This window comes from Puntigrus tetrazona, chromosome 3 (genome assembly GCF_018831695.1).
Source record: "Puntigrus tetrazona isolate hp1 chromosome 3, ASM1883169v1, whole genome shotgun sequence".
NCBI lineage: Eukaryota > Metazoa > Chordata > Actinopteri > Cypriniformes > Cyprinidae > Puntigrus > Puntigrus tetrazona.
In genome coordinates this window covers 10,420,291-10,442,352 of record NC_056701.1, presented here as the reverse complement: position 1 = coordinate 10,442,352, position 22,062 = coordinate 10,420,291, and the positions used below count along the sequence as shown (strand labels likewise).

The window sequence follows — 22,062 nt, the reverse complement described above, 5'->3', positions numbered from 1 at the left end:
TGACTGATTCAGTAGGTCAGACAGATCAAATTTATAAGCTCATTTTATTACAAAGTCATCCCGAAACCACTTCATATTAATTACATCTGAATTAGTATGACAGCGCTACGCATTCATACGCCTTCCTCATTCCTTAAAGGTGAAGTGTGTAATTTCTAAACCATTAACTGCATTGAATGAAATTGCAAAAATAATGACTGTTTTCAAACTGCTTTTGCAAACACTTTTCCTGCCTGCCACTGTTCAGTCAAAACCGCTCCAAGCGTATGTATAGGATTCAAAATTACTTCACATCAGCCATTTACACTTATATCTGGTGCTTGGTATGTGCTCATTCTGGGCTCTGCTTACATTATGCACTACAGTCTTCTGACCGCTCAAACAAACTCAGAGGCGATTTATTAATCTTTCAACGTCATCTAACATTGATGACATCTGCATCATGCATGCACTCAAAAATACGTAAATCTTCATTACTCTTCAACAGCGATGCTAAAGAGCACAAAAGAACACAAAAAATATTTTGTGAAATTGAAATATGACAAAGTTAAATCTCTTCATATAAACAAAATAAGGCTTTTCCAGTGATCTTACTATTTAAAATTAGAGGCAACAATCGCATGTTAATAATAATCCAAAATAATTATTCCAGTCGGAGAAACAAACACTTTGATATTTGATTTTGCTTTTATTCGTCACATATCTCCTAGCATCGATGCAATATCTATTTTTCACTTGATATTGTAAATGTTGGGATGCCTTTCACTTGGAAAGCTTCTTAATTTTTCATTTATTTCAATTAAATGTATTTAGACAAAGCCATCTATAGAATATAAGCACCAGCTATCTAACATTAAGTAATTTGATATCCATGGACCCTATAGCTCCGCTCAACTTTTTTGGTCAGAGATCGCCGACTCTCACTGAAAATGAATGATATCCAGTCGCCCTGTCTCTGCAAATCTCTGTCAGTGTGAACGCCCCATTACGTACAGCTGTCTCTGCAAATTAAGTTGGGAAAGGAGAACGTTTTTTTTTAACACTGATAAAAGTCAAAGATAATTAATAGTCTCTCTCTCGTCTCAGCAGTAAGCTGAACCTCAGCATTGCAGTGCAGGCCGGGCAGAGGAGGAGAGTCGTGTTTGGCGCTGCAGTAAGCCTTTCAGCTGTCCAGACAATTAGGCTACAAACAGCGAGTAGATTAATGAAGGAACATTGCAGGACGGCTTTGGCCGATGGCCGTCTCTCCCTGAAACTTGTCTGAGTCAGGGGCCTGGAGATGGTAGGCTAGCGGAGATGCCAGGTGAAATCTGTATTTGTCAGCATTTACATCCCTGCCTGAGGATCTGACTAATCTCTCTTTCTTCTATCCAGCCACTTCCTCTGTCTTACAGAAGCCAACAGCTAAACTGTTGCCTAAATGGGCATTATTCAGCAGTTCACGCTGATCTATAGACCCCACAATAGTCCTTTGTTTAAATATTCTACCTCGCTTGCTCTCCCATCTATTTTCTCTCGCTCAACCGTATCTTTACCAGTCCTTTAGGAGTTAAAATGGCATAATAATTCTCATTTGAAGGTCAGGTGGAAGTGGGATGCCATCGTCCAGATCCTGGAAACGTTCTGTGAAATGTTCTTCCAGTCTTTTCAAAACGCTCCACGAAAAATCCCCCCCCCCACACATACACACTGATTCATGCAAGCGCCCTACACCCACACATTAGAAAGAGTAAGAGACAGAATGACGCTGGATCTAAAAAACGGCTTGTGGCAAATACGCATCGACTCGCATTTAAGTATTTTACGATGCAGTAAAACCTCAAAGTCCTTCGGGAATCTGCAAAGTGTGGTGGTTCAGATCCTCAATGACATTATCCAGCATGTTTATCTGCCTTTGAGGCATTGTAACGCGTGCGCACACACACCACGACAGGTGATGCAGCAGGGAAATGAGGAAGCGTTTTAATCTAAAGGACGCGATCTGAACTAGCAAATCACATGCAGTCGGTGAGGTTGCTGTAGTTCAGTCCGTGTGTGAGAACGGTGGCTGTTTATTCAGTGATACATCAATATCTCGCACCGCTCTTGGCAGGACTGTGCACTGGCCTTCTGCCTACTATGCAAATCTCAGATATTGATTTGTGTCAACCAGGAGTACTCTGATACAGGACATCATCTGTGAGTTTTATACGTGGATTAAATTCATGTATTGAAATTTGTCTGCACCGTGCTACATAGCACAAAACACTCTGTGTAAGCAAATATAAGGTTTAAGGAACAGCAATGTCAATATTTAATCGGCATGATGCTTGAAAACTATGCCTTTATTTCTATCCATGAAATACAAAAGCATGAGAGGACTGTCAGATGGGTGAGGAACAGACTTATTTCACACTATTGAAAAATGTGCGTGTGTGTTTGTGTGTGTGTTGATTCAAGAGAGTGAGCATACATCTGAGCAAGTCTGAGATTGATTTTCTTATTTTTTTTAATCATAATAATTTCATTAAATAATTCAAATTATTTCATTATTCATATTATAAATGTACTTATTTTCCATCCTATTGCAAAACTTGCTTAATCGTATAATTTGAGGGTTTTAAGGCATATTTGTCCTCACAAATCAGAGCTTTTGTTTTTGTCTTGAATGTTTTCATTTCACGGTTTTTAACATTACAGAGCAATGTTCTGAAACTTTCGTTTTCATTGCTTTTGGTTTAGTATAATAACACTGCTTGAATTTGTACTGATCATATTATGAGCATAAAGCTGAGCATAGAATCACACAACAAAGAATACTCAAACCCTGCTCATTTTTTATCTCCTGCCTTTTGCTCATCCCTTGCCTTTATTTTATACAGTTACCAAACAAAAGGTTTATATATATATATATATATATATATATATATATATATATATATATATATATATATATATATATATACATATATATATATATATACATACATATATATATATATATATATATATATATATATATATATATATATATATATATATATATATATATGAGAAGATTGTTTTGGCTCTGGGTATCAGACAAAACCTTGCTGACAATTTTGAATATTGGACGAAACAAATCTGGAAAAGAGACTGGATTCAATATTATTGTCCTTAGAGAACACTTTTTTATATACATTCAAATATAGTACATAAAGATGCAGTCAACTAATATAAAAAGCAAAGGTTCACCCTGTTCTCATAACCTTGTCAAGTCAGAATGAGATATGGCTTTATGAACAAGATGTATGGATGGCTTTTATGATGTTTTTTTTGTCATTTTTGGAGATTGACTGCATCCATTATCTTTTCACTTTATTGTCTAGAAAAGATAAATGTGAACATTCATCTTTTTTTTCTTGAAAGACAGAGGATCGCACAAACCTGGAACACGAGGAATAACTTTTTCTTTTTTGAATCAACTAAACCACCTTAAAATGTCCTTTAAACAAGCCCACACTTGCCAACCAACACAAAGCTGAATTTATACCCATTCACAGAGACAAACACACAGACACACTCCCAGTCAAGTCATTGCGGGCTTTCACATGAGTACATGAGAAATGCCAGAACCCAGGGGGTTTAGCAACACGTAATGACTAACATGAAACAAATGACTCCGTGTCTGGGCATAAATCACAGACCAAACAATAATGTGCATATTAAACTCAAAAACTGTCGGGGAAAATGACATCGTTAAAGTTTAGCAGCAGTATTGAACATGTTTGCCTCCAAGAACGAAATCTATGATATCATGATAACAACATTTACTATTTCTATTACTAGGAGTACTACCTTTACTTCACCTTACCATCACCCAAAATGCATTTGCCTCAACCTCTTCAACTTGCTTTTGTCCTGCCTTATGTTATTTCCTCACTTGCAGTCATTTCTCCACACATATCTTTTCCACTAAACTCGCCTTCTCTACTTTTCCCCCTGTTTCTCCATCCCCTTTGTCCTGAAAACCTCCCTGCTGTTTCTTCAAGAGACTTGTGCCCTTACAGGCACAATGAAATATCACGAAGCTCTCTCCCTCCCTAGTGCACATGCACCCGAGAGAGCTGCATCCGGAACAGATCCGCATACACATGACCATGGGGTATGACCTGAGGTTCCAGCAATAGATCATCATTACAGGGCCTTTAGCTAAAGCCTAGAGTCACAGACAGCTCTCTGTCTACAGATAGAGAGATATAAGAGGCGTGAGCCGAATTAAAAGGAGCAGCTACATGTATCAAAGGCAGAAGCCCACCTGCTCATCTTCAAAGGCTTTCTCATTTACCCCATCTCTCTCTCGCTTGGTTACATCCTAAACCGTTTCCATAGTTTCCTTAAACACCTCATGTCTCCCTCGTGTCCTCTCAACCTCAAACTGTTTCGTTTATTTATTTTTTTATTTATTTGCATTTTTATTTGTTTTCTGCCCGTCTGCTTCACCTGGGTGAGATTTTAAAGTCGGGACGTCACAATGCCCATACACCATGTCAGCAGTTGACACCAATACCGGCATAACTTTCACCATCCACTAAGTTGCGAATATCAAAGAATATTATGTGATAATTAATATAAAAAACTAAAATTAAATTGAAAAAAAAAGTGCAATACAGTAGAAAAAAATAAACAACAAAAATAAAAAAAAGTTAAATATTACTATGTAACTATGCAAGCAAACAAACCTTTTATTATTTAGAATATTATCTAAATATTTATTTGGCGTAAAACTATACATGCCTTCCGACAAAGCAAAGCATACAGGAGCAAGCAACTCAAGGAGCTGAAACACCACCTCCCTATCTCCTGACTATGGCATGACTCATGCTCTTCTTTCTCGCTTCATAACATTCTCTGATTTCCCCATTCTAGTAAGCAAAAGACTGCAGGCCTCACAAAACAACAATCAGATAAGAATTGGTGTAAAAATAGACTTGCTCATTGGAGTGCGTTCATTATTCTATAGTGTATGTACCCTTTAATTTTCTCATTCAGCGCTGACAAGTGACACCATCAGCAGCACGAGTCACTGAATGTATAATCTAAGGGCTTAGAGATGCTGGCAACCTATTGTGATGATGAGAATGTGCAGAGAAAGCAACCTGAGCGCTTCAAAACCCTTTAAATTGTTGCATACATCATTCGAATTGGTCAATCACGATATCTCCTATTAAATATTTTGTATACTAGTTCATGTATTTTTTTTTTTTACAGTTGTCCATGGCAACTGATTTCTTACATAGCTGTGCTAATGTTGTGTTTTGCACTCTTTTTGCCCTCCCATATTACAACAATTCCAACTTAAATCAATATTTAATGTCCGTGTCCCTACAGAAATGTTGTTCCATCGTCGTGCAAAGCCTACACAAGCAGATTAGCTGCAGCTCTGGACCTGTACGGTCTCAGGGAACATTAGTCTGTGATTTGTCCAAGGTGTTTTCACTAGCAGGCGAACTCTCAAATTCACTAAAGATCTGTTTATCAGCCTGCAAGACTATAAAGTGCTGGAAAAATAAGCTCCGGATGGGAACAATTTCTCATGCAGCACAGAGAGTGCGAGAAAGAGGATGTCGCCTCAGATATTTAACAAAAACTGTAAAATTCAATTAAATTAATGAAACTTCAAGCTGATTGATTCGAGCTTGCTTCTGTTTACCTTTTGATGACACAGATGCAATTTGAACAATGAAGATTTGCAAATGCAACATTCGTGTTAGTCTTAGGGGCAACGTTTTCAAAGCGGTAAACGATTGTGCGCTTTGCCTGTTCGTTTACACAACGGTGGCTTTTTTGGGACTGAAAAAGATGAAATTTGAAAACGGTTTAAAAGTGCAAGTTTTTGAAATGCTTGAATCTTTATGAAAATGGTGACATCACACAGATGCACATTAGGTGTAGACATGCACAGATCATTTTGGTTTTACCGGCACGCGTGAATAAACTTACACAATATTGGCGGAGTACATGGTAGTGCTGTTGCTGCTCAAGAGTTTTCATAGATATGTGTAAACGTGAATTCTTTTGAAAGTGCTCTTGTGTATATGTGAAACTTTTTAAAAACGCAAGGGAAATACTTTTCAGTTAACTATATTGCTGTCCTGTAAACGTAGCCTTAATACTTGAAGTATTAATTGAATTTGATCGGAATAATAGGAAGATAAAAGGAAAATATTTTTTGTTTACTCTCCCTCATGTTAAAATAATTTTGTTTGTTCCACATTTACGAATACATTATTAAAATAAAAATTGAGCAGATGTAAAAATAAATATTTAAACTTAAATGCAAAGATAAAATGAACTAACAAAATTATTTAATTCTTATTTTTTTTTTTATGCTTTTATTGTGCACTTTACAGCTTCCTGGACCCAAAAAGGCAGCATAAATATTCTTCAAAACACTTATTTTCATGTTGCATGGAAGAAAAAGAAGATTTTACATTTTGGAAGACATGAGGATGAGTACATAATGACAGAATTTATCTGTGGGTGCACTACCCCTTCAATAAGAGTTTTATAGTGTTAATTAAGCCTACAAATGAAATGAAAGTTCTGCTTGTTTTATTAGCTATCAAATGTTTAAATGAGACTGAAATGCGTCATGCTTATTGAAGTGAGGTGATTCATTCATCTTCATGCAGCATTTCTCTCATGATGCGGTTCAGATGAACAGGTGCTGTGTTGTCTCTGATGAATCGATTTAGATTGAGCTTTGAAGATGGATTGATCTAACCCTCTGATCTCTTGCATCAGGCCTCTTGTGTACAAACAGCCTTAAACACTAAAGAAACGCATGGTTATATCTGTCAGCGCAAAATCCAAGAGGCCTTTTGGGAAAGAGGAGAATGTGGAAGAGAAAGAGACAGAACAGAAGTTGTGGGTGCTTGTATCTCGGCTCAAAACCAACTTTAGGATGAAGTGGGCGTATCACGTTAACAAAGCAGAGGTACATCATCCACCTCTTCAAGGTGATCTCATTGTTTTACGCTGGCCTCTTATGCCGGCACTGATGCTTTAACATCCCACTGAGTTTTACAGACACCCCTCTCCCAGAGCATTTGGTACGGTCCAGACTCCCACACAGCGCTGAGCCTCTCCAGTGGGACTGGGCTGTTGTTGAGCGATGCGGGGGGTGAAGTCTGAGGGGGGGGGGGTCTAGTCTTCTGCTGAGTAAATATTGACGCTGAAGACTGATGTGGAAGGAGAGCTGTGTGTAAGGAGAGAATGACAGAGGAGAACGCTGGGGAACTCACACGCCGATGTTACGGCAGTGTTTTGTAGCATTACGTCACAATACAACAGTTATAAGCTGGGTGTTCATACAGGACATGGTGTTGCATTAAAAACAGCACAATGAAATAGAAAACAATAGGTTATTTAGTTACCTGAATGAAGGTTGTTAATACAGCTTTTCACATGCTCTTTTATCCAAAAAAATTGAACTGTGTCATTGGTAACTCACCTTATATCACTCCAAACATGTAACACCTTCATCTTTGGAGCAGAAATTAAGTTTTTTTCTATTAAATCCGAGAGCTTTCTGACCCTCCACAGACGCAACTGACCCAAAAAGTTAGTAAGGACATTGTTAAAATAGTCCACGTGACATCCATGGTTTGACTGTAATGTTATGCAGTTATAAGAACACTTCTTGTGTGCATTAAAATGACTGTCACGAACATGTGTCAGAGACTATTTTGTTTTCTTTGCACATAAATAGCATTCTTGTAGCTTCGTAACATTACGGTTAAACCACTGATGTCACATGGACTTTTTTAATAATGTCTTTGCTACCTTCCATGGGGACGGTGAACGTGGTAGTTGTGTTGCTGCCTGGGTTTAGAGGGCTCTTTTAGATTTGATCAAAAATATCTTAAAGCGAGTGATTAATGACACAGTTTTCATTTTTGGTTAACTATTCTTTTAATGTGCTTCTTGTGGTAACACGTTTACAAGGCTCCGTTTGTTAACAATAAACAATGAAAATACTTCTACTGCATTATTTAACGAACCAACATCTATATGAACTAACAATGAACAGTGTAATTTATAATATTTAATGTCAACAATTATTTAACATTACTGTAACAAATGTATCGCCCATGGTCATTAGAGTTGTATTAATGGGCCAATGGGCTTAACCTATTTTAAACATACAATATAAGATACATGTTGTGAATGCAAAGGTAAATGATTTCAGTGTAACACCAAATATATGTTGCTAATAAAAATGTGCTATGCAGCAAAGCTAGGAAACTCCCATTATGATACTGATAAATAAAACAATATGTGTAATGAGATGTGTGAAATTAAATTATAAAGCAATTGAGAACCATTCTCATCTCATTCTGGATGCATAACAAATAATATTGCATGCGCATGTCTCATAAATTTGAACTGAATGTTATATACAGTAATGTATATAATTGAAATATATTTATAAAATATATTTATATTAAATTACTTCATTATTACGATTAGTGAGAATCATGCAGCCCTACCGTCTAGCACATTTACATCGAAAAACAAGTAAGAAACAGCACAGAGGGATGCAAGAACACGTCCTGTGTAAACCGTCCCTATTACTGCGTGACCAAGGGAACTAGAGAGAGAGCAACTGAGACAAAGAAATGAGGTGGAAAGAGGCGGGGTGAATGTTTCCCTTGTATTCATGGGTGCCTTATCCCTAAGGGGACTGTAAAAATAGCAATACTTAACATGGTCTATTTAACCATGAATGCCCTGAGATGAAGGCATATTAGACGGTTTCCCTAATCACTTGTGGCGATTCACACGACTAACTGCGCCCTGTGGGTGTCTTGTCCCTCAAAAAGACGAGGGGAGGTGGGCGAACCCTGCATCGTTTCTTCTCAAGACCCCTCTAGATCTCGCCAGGGATGCTGTTACATGCTGACGTTAGTCCAAGACAAAAACCTGCTTTGGGAGCCACTGGCATCTCATTAGAGTAAATCTTGGAAGAAAAGGTTATGATAAAGTTGGCGTCACTTAGACTTAACAGAATGCTCTTCTTAAAATGAAAAAGTGACATTTATATCAGGATAACCATGGTTGAAGGACTACACAGCCACAGTTTGCTAAGTTACATCTGGCACAACATCAAGAGAACAAATTAGGAACACTAGAGAACACAAAGGCCTCTTTGTACGATACAGTCTTACAGCAATTGCGAGACATTGGACCAACATGAGAAAAAGAGTGACAAAGAATTTGTCGTATGAACATCGTACTTCTCCCTCTTTATCATACACACGCATTGTTTCACTTTCCCTCTCTCTCGCTCTCAGGACAGCTGAGCTGGATGCTCCCCAGCTGAGTGGGGACAGATGGTAAGTGTTGGCAGGGAGAGTTAGACACTGAGAAACTGAAGCAGTCGAGGCAGAATGGGGTAAACCGTATCCCTCAATGATAAACCTTCAGCATGCACACATTTCACAGCCTAATCCCTTGGAGAGATAGATGACCTAATCATTTCAGTGCTGTCACAATGTTTTCAAATAATGTTGGCTAACAGTGTGAACAGATTTGTTTTTTTACCAAACAAGACAAATGTATACAAAAGTGGGATGTCTACATGAAATCGAGGAGGAAAAAGGAAAAACAGCAGAACCATATAACGCTGTTAATCTAAATGTCACATAAGCATCTTTCCAATGATGTGAAAAGAACGCTGTCATAAATGAACAGTTTTCTGCACTAATACTCCACTTTTTTTGGAAACAGGCTGATTCTCCAACTCCCCCAGAGTTAATAAGTTGAGTTTTACCGTTTTTGAATCCATTCAGCCAATCTCTGGGTCCGGCGATAGCACTTTTAGCATAGCTTAGCATAGGTCATTGAATCCAATTAGACCAATAAGCATCGCATTCAAAAATAACCAAAGAGTTTTGATATTTTTCCTATTTATAACTCTTCCGTAGTTATATTCTGTAGTAAATTGCGATTTTCTAGACTAGGATTAGAAACTATACTCTCATTCCAACATGATAATCAAGAAAGTTTGCTTCTGTACGCAATTATATCACGCAGCGCTTGTTGAAAATAGTCCCCAGCTTGCAAGACACACTGCGGCAATGGTACGTCAGGAAACCTCTGGAAACGTATGTAACTTGAAACTTAAGTTAAATTAGTTTAATTATATTGATACACCAAAATATAGGCAATCAAATAGATATGGAAACAACATTTTAGAGGCCCAAGTTTATTAACCAAAATGTTTCGGTTGATGACATGTTTTGACCGTTTCAATGTCTGTTTCACACACACAATGTAGATAAGCTACAACAGGTGACATGTTTGCATTGATTGGTTGAAATTCATCAACCGCGAACACGACAACCTGGACTTCATACTGAGCCGAATTCCCTAATTACCCAAATTCAGTTACAGAAATTGAATGTGAAATTATTATTTAGCTAATACGAAAGCTTTCGGTAAGTTTATTAGTCGATCATTTTGGTGTATCACTGTTAAACTGCTTACAATTGTCACGTATTTATATCTCTCTTTGATGTTTGATTGCAACAACTGCTGAATGCAGGTGTGCCAGTGTTTTTAGGCTTAAAACCACTACTTTTCAGTGATATGCTTTTCATTGATTCAGTATGTTTAACAGAAACGGTTTTTTCCCACAATGTTAAAAATCAATGGCCTTTCAAACCTCAAGACGTAGCTCAACATGATCGATAAGCGTTTTTCAGACAGGGTGCATTAGATACACCAATAGCTCCGACGTTTATGATGATAAAGTTTTGACAACAGATTGGTTTCATAAAGACAGAGATAAAAGCAAAAGCAGAACTTTGATTTTAGATAAGTAAGTGATCCAATATGACCCCGTCTCTCGGTCGGCTACACTAATGCCTGCATGCATTAAGAGGCTATGCCTTATCGACCAGCACACATGGGACATAACTGAATTAAAAAGAGAGAAAGTAGTAAACAAAAGAGGGAGAAAGAGTAAAATAGAGGTCGTGTGCAGAAAGAAGTCTTGAACTCAGCAGATACTGAATACTTTTGTTCACTTCATAAAGATAACGCATTCCTGAAGTCTCTCGCTCTCAAACCCATTGGAATGACACATAGGAGAATTATTCCTCTAGGGGAATGTCTGTGAGCCTACAGAGGACAATAAAGCGTAATTTCTTTACATTTATCACACCAGTCGAAGCCGCAGGGGAAACTCACAACTCCTTACCGAAGCCACCAAAACAAACAGCCATGGAAAACAAACAAATGCCCTCCTAATCCCTCCCACACATACACATATGTGTACACACACGCTCTGAGCCCCTCTACGCGCCACCGTCTCCACACGTGTCTCTAATTGAATCTGGATTACAATAGCTGAGATTGATTCAGAAAACAGAGCATGAAGACGCCAGCCACAATTAAATTACCAATGCATAGAGTGAAGTCGCTGCGCCGACCACAATCAACACGAGCAGACCTGTTGGGCTCATAAAGCAGGTGAACAGGAGGCCGGGCGTTTTCTGCCCCCTCAGAGGCCCATTAACAGGGTGAAATTAAAGAGGGGGGATCTAATTAACCCCAGCCGGGAGGGAATACAGCTGCCGGTCAGCAAGTTCAGCAGAGCGGATCACTCAGAGCACTTCACATTTCTGTGCTGTTCCTCTGTCAGTGTTTCTGGGTGTTTGGCTCTGACTTTTCTATAAAGCGGAGATTTTCTCTGCACAGACATAGCAATAAGAGTTTATAGCACTAAGGGCCAGACGGGAAGAGAAAAGACGAGAGATTGACAACAGCCAGGGGCGTCACATTGTTATAAAAAAAATGGTCAGGGACATGAAATGGTAACTGCGCACTTAGGGCTGTCACAATATCAGATTTTCACCACATGATTATTGTGGCCAAAAGAAATCACAAGAATGATATCGTTGCTACCTTTACAGAAATGCAGTAATAAATAAATAATGCTGTCAGTCAAATGCTTCTTTACTTTTCTGTTTATTTCATCCTTACTGGATTGTTGTAATTCTTTACATCTGGGTCTGTCTGAGAACTTGCTTTTAATGGATGCAGTTGGTGCAAAATGCAGCAGCCGAAAAAAAAGGAAATGCACCAGTATCTCCCTTTTGAAAAAAAAAGAAATGTTAGGTATGTTCTTAAGCGTGGTGGCTGGTTTGAACTGGTTTAAGCTGGTACTTTGTTGGTCCTGAGCTAATTATAAGGTGGTTATGAGCTGGTCCTGAGCAGGAGCTAGACGCCCAGCTCAAGACCAGCTTAAACAAGGTCATGACCAACTAAGGACCAGCTAAAACCAGCTACCATGTTTCAAAACATACCTTCCCAGCATACTGTTTTTTTATTAAAAGGGCTCTCCGGGACTAGCTTCTCTGTACTGGTTTCTGTTGATTTTAGAGTGCAAAGGTTGAAAGGTATACATGGACCAGCTTGTTACAACATCTTCTTGCTTCTAGACCTTTAAGATCATCTCAGAGCTTCTTAAATATGCCAAAATCAGGATTGAAAACTAAAGGTGATTGTTCTGGACTGATTTACTATAATCTGATTTACTATAATCTTTGTTCAAAAACACCATAGTGTCTCTCCTTTTTGTCTTTTCGTCAGATTTCTTTCACCAGCAGTAGTAGCTACACACTGTATCTACTGTCATTGTCTTTCTGTTTTATGATGAGTGCCAACCAGAGTTAAGGTACAATATTGCCACCTACTAAAGGGGGGTCACAAAATGGACAGTGCAGCACCTTTAAAATTGGAACGCATTATCTTCACTGGCAGGTTCCAGCTACGTTTCAGGACATTTTTCATTAAATCACATTATATTTGCCATAAATTATTGTTAAGGTACATCATGACTTCACCCTAGGCAGGAAGAATGTGTACTGTGCATTTTTCAGCAAAACATTTGTCTTTCTATGACTTGAAGTCTGAATTCTTCTCATATAGAGAACTATAATATTAAATATATGGCGCTTTATATTTCCATTTGCATTTGTTAGGTGATTGAACTGAACATGACATGTCTAGTTTGCAATACCTGTGTTTTGTCATAGATGTCTCAGTGAGACACCCCTATTTTGTTACACCACTACATGTGCTTATTACATACTTATTACCACAGAAATTTGGGTTTCAGCACGAGTTTATCATATTTCTATTTCTATTTATCATATTTCTATTTTATCATATTTCTATCATATTTCCACATTTACTTTTCCTTGCCACAATTATAACCCCAGGACAATCACAGTGACCACAAAAAAGTTGCATCACAGCTTCTTATTACACGCACAAACAAAATAATGTCCAGTGTAACAAATTCTTTTGGATTATTTCTCTATTACATGCATTCTTGCTACAAGCTATTTCATAAAGTGATAAAGAAGACAAACCTCCATGGCAAAAAGCAGAGGAGAAATAAAATGGTAAATAACATGTTTGACTGTAGTTCATTTACTCTTAAGTAAATATAAGACATAATTTTATTTTTTTAAATCAATGGGCTTATAAAGGACTGCTAATATTAACATTCTGCAAAGGAAAGATTCTGTATATAAACTACAAGAGTGAATAGAACATTTCATAAGAATGATGAACGGTTATCAATGTATGAACACAGGCCATTTAGAATGCTGTCAACCATTTTCCACACAACTCTAAAAAATATTGCTACATGTGGGCAGAGACGAATCATATAGAACAGTCAAATCACTCACAGTAAGGTCTCCGCCATCTTACCTAAACTCACTGCATTGTGGCACAGGAGACAGCGCACGTACGATCAAATGTCTGCACTGCTATTGGCAGTCTCAACATCACATCACTGCTCATTTGCATAACTCTGTCACATAGCGAACTCCACCTATGAACTCTTCCAAATCACCAGCTCTAATTGAAAACGATTTCAGCAATTTTCAGCAATTAAATCTGGGCTGCATTTCCCGATAACGCTGTCTCTTAACACGCTACGAAGACTCTAAAGGTGTGCCTTAACTAAAGGTGTACCTGTTCTAGGTGTGTGAACTATACCTTTTTTAAGGCTGCTTAATTAAAAGTCCTGCTTACATACAACATTTCCGGGTGCTGTCCATGGTGGTGGTGCTGAATTGGTTGATATCGATGGATCCACAATGGATTATTCACTTTATGCAGGGGTTTATTAGTGTTTTATACGAAAACGTGGTGTTCTTTATAAAATAAGTGTTGCTTTTAAATAAAGCCAGAACGCAACAAACCTGTGTTTAGGTTTTGCTTTCGCTTTGTAACATACATTATGTCCAGGAATTGCAAACTGAATCTGCAAACTGAATCTAACCCTGGATATTTTATATAATTTCAAAATGAGAACCAGCGAGTTTCAGGAAACACAGATCTGACCATTTTAAATCCCCTTACAATAGCTTTCTCACAATTATGTGAATATGCAACGGCCAACTGGCGAAAAATTGAATGGCGAGAAGGCAACTAGGGATCTTGTGCCCCTGCAGTTGGACGAGGGCAGATGATGTCGGTGTGCTCTCACTGAGGTCCTCTAGTAGCACCTGCAGCTGCTCTGTATGCGCAGAGTGCCGTCTTCTTTCCAGAGTAAACAGCTGGTGGCCATGAGGAATATTTCACATTTGCTGCCTCCTAATTCGATCAATTAGGAGCAGTTAAGAAAGAGAAGGGTGTGATTTGGTTCACAGATTTTGCAGCTAAACACAGCACTAATCCCCTACCATCACAGCAGAGACGCGAGAAGAGAGAGGCAGACTGCTTTCTAGGCTGCGCTTTATATTCCGAACTAAGATCACAGTCTCATTATTTCATACGGAAAGTTAACAACTGCAAAAAGATAAAAGCGGCAATTGTCGGAAGTACAATTATTAAATACCTTTTAAAAAAAAAGATTATAGATTTGTCACTGCATCATCATAGAGGATTATCATTTGTAGGTGTTTTCAAGCTTAGCCAATCTAGGCATTTAAGTGATTTTAAAGCTTTCACATGCATGAAGATGTGATCAGTGTCTTGTGTGCATACACAGAGCCGAAAATCTGACAACGCGCAAACAACAATCAAGTTCTCTTTTGCAACTTAAATCGACAAATACAACTTACTAATTTGAACATTTAAATGATTGTAAAGCATTAGATGCAAAAAGATGCAAATAATATCCCTAGCAATGTTCAAACGGAGCTTCTTTATGTACAAATACAAAAAAAAGGTTTCAAAATGCCTTTCTTGCCATGTATACTGGTTATGTCTTAAGTGAAGGGTTTTTATTACAATTTAGAATTTATTTTCCATTTGATTATTCGATTTCTGTACCTGAACACACTCACACCTAAAGCATTGTTTAATCTTGGTTCTGTTTATTTACTCACGTTATTGGTTTTAATTAGTTACTTTCTTATTTTTACTGATTATTCACTTGGTTTTAACAACGTTTGAGCTTTCCCTCCCTATTATGTTACATTTGTGTTTTTTTTTCCTGTGGTATTGTAATTGGGAATTGAGATTAGTAAAATGTAACCTGTCTCAGATGTTGGTGTAATATCAGCTTACTTACTACAATACAAGATATCAGCAAATTATGTTTTGTTTGTTTGGTAACTTCACAATTAGGTTTATGTATTAATCTTAGTTCATGTTAATTTTCGCAATTTACTAATGCACTGCTTAAAAAGCTGCGCTTGTTAGCATTTTAATGCACTGTGAATTAACAATCAATGAACGACTGTATTTTCATTAACTAACATTAAAAGAAGATCAGTACATGTAATATATTTGTGTTGATCATTGTTAGTTCACGTTAGTTAATACGTTAACTAATGTTCACAAATCACACCTTATTGTAAAGTGTTACTGTTTGTTTGATCATCCAACCATGACAAATCCCATTACATACAATAAATACTCAATTTTAAAATAATACAGATTAATTATGCTCTTCTGCTTCTCTCTCATGTTAAACCCTCTAACCCTCCAACAGTTATGCAAATGGCAGATTCTTTCTCTATTGCCTTTGAAATGTTCAAAACACACGCAAACAAAATAAATCTGTCTGGACTTGGTTTCACAGTTTCCGTAATGCAGCTCATTCACCCCAGAGGCAGTGCTGAATTTGCAGCAGTTGTGAGCGCAGACAGACAGCGGCATTGATAGTGTGGCCGCACGCATCCCGACGACTCGACAACAAACACAACCAGCCTTACTAGACAAGCCTTTTATAGTCATGAACAGCTAATGAGTTCTAAAGATCCTCGGGAGTTTCACTCGGTTATTAAACCCTCAGCAACAACGCGACACGGAGCGGCGGCGGTGCTGAAACGGTGCTTTTATGAATTTTGTGTCGCTGGGGAATTCAGACTCCAACGTGCCAGGCGTAGCAGCCCACTGACCAGAAATGGGGTATTAATCCATCTTAAACACTAGACATCTCTTCTGGTTAATACAGGATGTGCTTTGTGTAATAATAACAACAACTACGCGGCCCTGAGGGAATTCTGCAGTGTTGTGAGGTTTGGGGCTTGCTGGATTCTGGAGCAGTGACTTGTCCGGAGTCACTTTCTTTGAGAGAGCTGAAGAGCACCTGACTGAAGTAAAAGACCCTGCAGTGAGCATACACGTGTGTATATTTGTGTGCAGCGAGGGCAGACTTTACAAAGTGAAGAGCACTCAAGCAGGTCCTCCTCATTCCCTCCCTCTCGTCTTGCCTCTGCCAGTCCTTATTGGCTGCTAGATTATCACACGCTCTTTTGTTCTCTCTTATATGGTATCTGCAGCTCACTCTGCAAACTCTAAGCCACACTACACGCTCAACAACCCATTTCAACATCCGTGTCTGGCACAGTATCTGACGGTCTTCCTCATTGTGTCCCGTGATCCACGCATGCACAAATCCTATAACCCACCACATGGCATGTATTTAATATATTGTCAGCACTGAGTAAAATTTAATTCAAGGACTGGTGGGGATGCAGCTTTTTAATAAGTAATCTGGCTCTGTGTGTATAACCAAATCTGCCTAAGCCATGATTTTATACATAAATCATTGCTAGAGAGCGATGGCAACTATGTTGGGATTCTGTGTTGTAGTCTTGGTGTCCACTGATGAAATATTACTGCAATATTAATTTATGGGCCATTGATCATTTGGAAATAAGACAATGTTTCTATGTTATCTGTTCATATGTAGCTACAAACAGTCTTACAAAATATAGCGATTGATTCAGAGCCATCAACCCTGTGACAGCCACATTTCAATACATGACAGCCACCGTGAAATAACAAATTGTTAAATTTAGGGGAAATAAACTGGAAGCTGACAAAAATGTAAAAAAAAAAAGAAAAGAAAAAAAAAGACAAGAAGAGAAGCCATTTTAGTGATTGGATATTTAACAGACCTGTACTGTATGTATGTAATGAATAATAAAAATACAGACCTATCTGTTTGTTACTGTAAAAAAGCACTGGTGGTATAATCAAATCACGTGACTTCCAGAGTCAACGATCCAGAAATGATCCAACAAAACAAAACAGAAAAGGTTAAATAAAACAGGCTGTCGAATCTAATTGTTATCAAACTCTGAAAAGTAACTTTTTTTTAATAAAATCAAACAAATGTGATTGCTAATGCAAATTGTGGGAAGACCCCTTTAATAAGTCAACTGGCTTCCAAAAAGAATACTATAATAGTGTTAAGTAAAAAAAAAAAAGGAAAAAGAATAGAAATAGAATTTGTGATAGTGCAGTTGTGAAACGGCTTATGTCACAACAGCTGAGATGTCAGTGTCACCGGACATGATGCAGCTTGATAAATGTTTGGTCTGTAAGCAGAAGATATATATATATATATATATATATATATATATATATATATATATATATATATATATATATATATATATATATATATATATATATATATATATATGGTCCTGGAACGTTTGTTAACGAGCAGATTCGTGACAGTTCAGCTTCTGTCTGACAGGTGGCCTACAGGTCAGCGCCGAGCACGATCTGAGCCAAAGCGTGAAGCTCACAGGCGCTGTTGCATCGCTTTTTAACTTGTTACAAAAGCTACAAAAATACTGAGAACATTTCTGCTCTCACACCTGCGTCAACAATAAAAAAACGTGTCTCCGCAGTCTCGTCACAAAGATCAAGCAAGTTGTTAAATTAGCACTGCGTGAGATTTTATTTTTTTTTTCATTCTAACTGTTGCGCTCAAACGTGGCGGTCCGTTTAACAACGCGCCTCACGTAATTAAACGCCGGAGTCTCGCTGTTTTGTCCAGGCAGGTACTTTTCTTTATCTTACAAGTTTCTGTAAGACCACAGAAAGGCATGACTGCAACCACGCGAGTGCCCTCGCGTCGTATTCTTGACTTGAATCGACCCCAAAACGTTTAATCGGTTAAACGAGACGGGTTCGCCGTTCGTCTAATTAGAAGCAAAAGCGCTCCGCGTTACTTCTGCAACGGAATTGAGACAAGATGATACACAACGAACAAGCGTTTCACCCGAAGAAACAAAAAAAAAAAAACTACCGTCGGGGTGTACTTCTGCAGCGCCAGAGATATTGAATATGAGCAAAAGACCGTGTGTGTGTATATAATAACGGGATGGAGACGCGAGACATTAACTGCAATAAGGAGTTGCCTTACCTCCTCTGACATCAAAATTGCGTGCCGCAGGGCACTAAAAAGGAGCGACGTTGATTTCCGAAAAAAGATCCTGTACGAAAAAAAGCGTCTAATCAAATCGAAGCAAAATTCCAGCTCGCAGCTCTGTGACAAGGAAATGTCATTCTCAGTTCTCGCATTACATAACCTCTGCTTAACCGTCCACAAAATGACTTGTCTTCAGCCAATTACATTACGAGCCAAAACTCAGCGCTAACTCTGAGTCTTTTGCGTATTTTAACAATCGATTTGTTCATTTAGAACAAGAAATCAAATCTGTACTCCCACATCCCGAAAATCCAAGTCATCGCCGTTATCCGCTGATGTTCTTTCCATTTTTCCGATGGTGTCTACTCCTCAAGTTTGACACGAGAATGCAACCGATTCGTCTAGAAGGGAAATGGGATTCAGCGGTCTGGCCGTGTGAATTACCCCCGTCTGCTATTTCGACTCACTGGTCCTTCCTCTCACTTAATCGAAATTGGATTTTCCTTCCCAAGGGTGCAGAAATCTTCCCAAATCCTTTTCCACACTGCGCATATATTCCCAAAGCAAAAAGAAAAACCGGTTTCGTCGCGAGGTTTGGAGGAAGGGGAGCGAGTTGCATCGCTTTCCTTTAGTGTTCTCGCTTCAATCGCTCGGGGACGTTTCTCATTTATCTGCACGCTCGATAATCCACACAAAACGCCGAGTGTCCTTAATTCCAAACGTTATGGGGTCGAAACTCATATTTTACTATTCAACTATCAACTTCGGCAGCCCCGCGGCGCGATCGCAGTGCTCCAGCAGGTGAATTCGCATTGCCTCACGCTCGCTGAACTGCGGAGAAGAACTCCAACTGAGCGACGCGGATGCACGCGCGCACTGACGCGCCTGACGCTGGCGAGTTCAGAGTCCTTTTCACCTGCGTCTCACGAGATGGGGCATGTTCGGTGCACATACATGAATGATTTGCTCTCGAGCACTGTGTACCGGCAACTCCCCTTTTCTCCTGTGCCGCTGCCATATCTAAAAGAATCTAAGGGGAGAAAATGTGCAGAAGAAACACTATTACCACAAAACAATGTGACGGCGTGCGGGGGATACGCGTTTGGCGAATCTTTAAACGCGCGGTGAAGTGTTGTTGTGGCGCGCCGTGGTGACATTTTCGCGGGCGAGAACGTCTTATATGCACGTGCGAAACGAACGCAGAGTGTTGAGCGCGGCGCAGGTAGCACATAAAATGGGTTGTTATCCATTTTTTTATTATTTATGTAACGCGCATGCATGAGTCTTTGGAATGAAGAAACTGTGTGCCGTTCGTTATGTGCAGTGTAAGCTCTCTTGCGTTTTAGAAGGACAGAAAGTCGACTGGCTAATCAACGCGAGAAAACGGTTAGTAGTGATATGTTACAGCCGTTTTGAGGAAAATAATCATTGTGGTGTGAAACGGACTGATATCTTATGCAGTGCACAAACACATGGCTTTGTTTTACTAGATGGCGAAGGCGTCTTTACGCAGCAGTGCCACGCAAACGCGTGCATTTGAAGAAGAAAAAAAAACACACACTTACAAAGACAATTTAATCAATTGCAAATACAGCAGAAGTAAGGGTTATGAAATTAATTTTTAAATATGAAATGAGCAAAGAAAGGTTAAATTAAAAAAGGTTTAAGGCTGCATTTTCAACTTGGATTTGTCAAGACTACTTGGGATAAATAGTCTTTTTATACTTCTCTCCATTAGTTTAATCAGCGAGGACATATAGGATATTGCATTCGCCTGCTTCGCACAAGCTGTTGCATTCTGCTTCAGCACCATGGACAGAGAGCAAGTGGCGCTGTCCGTGGTGCTGCACGCATGCAACACATTTTTGACGCCTGGGCACGTGTGATAACCCGCTAGCAGCTGATCATGTGATTGGAAGCTCTTAGCTATACCTTACTGCTAAGAAATCATTTTAAACATTTACATCAAAGCAGCGTATAATTCAGCATTCAATCCCTGTTCTCACTGCAGTAAATAAACCATGCTTTTTGAAATTAAAATTCATGTCTGGTTTGCACAATTAAAAAAAAAAAAAAAAGAGGCATCAAATAGAAGCTCTTGATTCTATTACACACAGCACCACGGATTAAGCTGATCCTTTCAAAACCACTCCTGCCATTCTTTATGAATTCATTCCAAAATGACCACACAGGCAAGGAATATTGACAGGAAAGCCAGTGGTAAGCGCTACAGACTAATTCAAGCGACAAGGCGAGATCTCTCTAGACGGCCCTACCTTTGGGACACTAGAAGTAATTTCTGTTAAATCTTGAAAGAGGTAATCAACCATGACCTGGAGGTGCACGCTTGGAGTCACACACCGAAGAGTGCTTACTGGATCTACAGAGAGGGGAAAGCATGACCAGGCCTCAGTAGATTCGGGGCGAAACACTTTACACAAAAGACATCTAGTAGAGTACAAAGGCACTAAAAATTGTGTCGCCACTGACCAAAAGGCAAAAGTTTTTTAAACTAGTAGAAATATTAAAAATACAAGTTTTAGAGACTTCATCTTCACCATATCCTTGACAATATCCATTTTGTCAACAGATGTAATAAAAATACCATTTTACGTCTCATGGAACCTTAAAAAGGCCCCCTAGTGGGCCCCTCAGAACCACCACTTTGAAGTATGCATATTAAGAGCAGTTAAAGAATTTTGACGCATTTAAACACTGGAATATAGGCACCATTAAGATCCTTTCTGCCAAAACAAAGATTAAATTAAGCTGGATTTGAGTGTGGATTTTATTATTCACTTATTTCGAGAATGAACTAATAAACTATTTGTTTCTTGGGTCGTTTCTTCTGTGGCCTTCCAAAAGCCAATCTTTCAAGGTTCACTGGACTTTGAATTTCTCTAAAATAGTGAAACAGGTAAAAATAGGTAAAAAGGCTCTGCTTGTCGTCGGCTAGGCAACCCCCTGTGCTAAACAGGGTACCAGCGCTAGAGCCAAGCTATAAGCCTTCATGAAATATTCACAGCAAAGGGGCGTCTACAGCTGTTCTCTTTTTGTTCGGAGAACACACCAAACAATGCGTCTATTTTTGGGTTCTATTCCCACTCTCTGCACTGTCTTTAATCGTCCATCATCAGAGACAGTAAGCCAGAGCTCACACATCTACCAACCCACTATCAAACGGTGCTACCTAACATCTCTGCCAAAAATACATGTTCAAATGCCACAGTCAGCTGATCCCCATCACCCTAATGCTAAAGAAGAGTAACCATAGCGCAGATGCTGTTGCCAGAAAGAGAGTGGAGCACTCCTACATCCTGCTAAAAATGGGGAGTAATCACATTACACAACTGTAATCCATGCATATAACACTAGGTGTTATTCAACACACT

At 38.8% G+C, this 22,062-nt stretch overlaps 1 protein-coding gene across 1 annotated transcript in view; it reads right to left on the bottom strand.

Annotated features, from left to right (window-relative positions):
- Positions 1-19,607, bottom strand: part of cacna1ia (calcium voltage-gated channel subunit alpha1 Ia) — a 148,482-nt gene extending 128,875 nt beyond the window's left edge. The window contains 1 exon segment of the mRNA XM_043235654.1: positions 18,665-19,607. The gene's annotated coding sequence lies outside the window, so the exon portion shown is untranslated.
- Positions 19,608-22,062: the final 2,455 nt, after the last annotated feature.